Consider the following 1,846-nt stretch of genomic DNA (forward strand, 5'->3'; position numbering starts at 1 on the left):
ACCCACTCTTTTTTTTTAACCCAAAATTTTTCGTACCCAATTTTTTTCGTACCCAAATTTTTTTCGTTCCCATTTTTTTACTACCCAAATTTTTCGTACCCAAATTTTTTCATACCCAATTATTTTTTGGTTCCCATTTTTTTCGTACCCAATTTTTTTTCGTATCCAAACGTTTTCGTACCCACATTTGTATATTCTTACCCATTTATTTTTTTCGTACCCAAATGTTTTTCGTACCCAATTTTTTGGTCGAAATAATCGGTTTTCAATTTGATTTGATCTCCCCACTCATTCCATCCCGCGAAACCCTTAAGGTGTCGCAACTCTGGTACATTTATAAATGGGATAAAACTAAAACCGATCTTTATGTACAGTCACTCCAAAATGATAGTATTATACAGTCTTTAAACAAAGTATGCAATGATATTAATACCACTAACTGTTTCTCGTCTCTAGACCAAAGTTTAGAACATTTTTGTTCCATTATTGATGAAGTGTGTTCACCATTATATGGAATGAGTGATGTATTGGACGTCATCATTGATGACGTTCATTCGAACGAATGATAAAGGGGGCTAAGTTTCATTAAGTTGGTGCATATAGTCGCGATTTGTGGCGCTTGAAAACTAGTCGGTTACTTTTGCTGAAATTTGACATGTATATGGACAAGAATGCGATCTACCTGTTGGCGTAGGCGTTATACCTAGGAAAAAACTAGTTTTCGAGTATTTTGCGTTTAAATATTTTTATGGGAAAGGGCACGCGCGCGTGACGTCATGAAAAGCGCTTAGGCTAGCTTCCATCTTGCTACGAAACAAAGAAACTGACGTTACGCGTTATTAATTTAATATAAAGTTAGGCGTTTAATCGATAAACAAAGACGTAATAATTGTGTTTGAATATCAATCGGAAGTACACATGCATGTCTTTTGTGCACAGTGTGGTTTTTTAATAAACATGACATAAATCTATGTGTTATTCAACGTATTGTGTGCGACGAGTTGAAGAGAGGTTTACACGGCTAGGCTTTCCGAGATAAATGTAAGTACACACTGGTATTAGAATGGTATTCTATTTATCCGATAATATCTTGAATATAAATGATATTGAGACAATTATATTATTAGGGTTTAATAATTTATTATTTAATCAATAAATAAACGCGAGCAGCAAATCAATTAATTTCGTTTATAGTGGAAACCGAAAGTAAACAAAGCAACCGTCAAAATGGCTGACGACATAGCAACGTAGGAATTAACACTCAGAAAATATTTACAAAATAAGATCATCAGAAATGATATAAAGTGAACGCTAATTCGCTGTTTTGACGATAAGTATACGATCTATTGAAAAACCATAACATTTGACATAAAAACACCCGCGGATAATCCGATATGGAAATCTTCAGCGTAACGAAATAGCAGACACCACACAGCGTCTCATCTGATTCTACGCTGTTTGCCAAGGCCGATACTATAATGAATGGAAATGCACAAACTCAGTAACTGGCAAGCATATATGCATTAGTAGGTTGTTTCGTGATTATTTAGAAACGACTACATAATTCTTTTGGTTCAGCCAGTGCAACTTAAGAGAAATAAGTATAAAAAGTTTCTACACCTGACAACAATGTGCCAACTTAATACAAGGTAAGTTGTTTACATTATTTAAAATATTGCAACAATAAACAGCTGGTACAATGTAATGTCATCATTTTAATTTTAATAAGCCCGTGGTTAATTACCCTTTTTAATCTTATGGATCAATGCATCTCTAACACCTTCAATTGACTTGTTCATGAAAAATATACACCCTCAGTGCATGTTATCCCATACACCATCACTCA

The 1,846-nt window shown here is 34.2% G+C and overlaps 1 long non-coding RNA gene across 1 annotated transcript; it reads left to right on the top strand.

Moving 5' to 3' along the window:
* The first annotated feature begins 602 nt into the window (after window positions 1-602).
* LOC127846655 (uncharacterized) lies at window positions 603-1,517 on the top strand. Its single transcript, XR_008033598.1, has 2 exons — window positions 603-1,041; window positions 1,409-1,517. It is a non-coding gene; the product is annotated as an uncharacterized LOC127846655 (long non-coding RNA).
* The last annotated feature ends 329 nt before the right edge of the window (window positions 1,518-1,846 follow it).

Source organism: Dreissena polymorpha, chromosome 9 (assembly GCF_020536995.1).
Source record: "Dreissena polymorpha isolate Duluth1 chromosome 9, UMN_Dpol_1.0, whole genome shotgun sequence".
Taxonomy (NCBI): Eukaryota; Metazoa; Mollusca; class Bivalvia; order Myida; family Dreissenidae; genus Dreissena; species Dreissena polymorpha.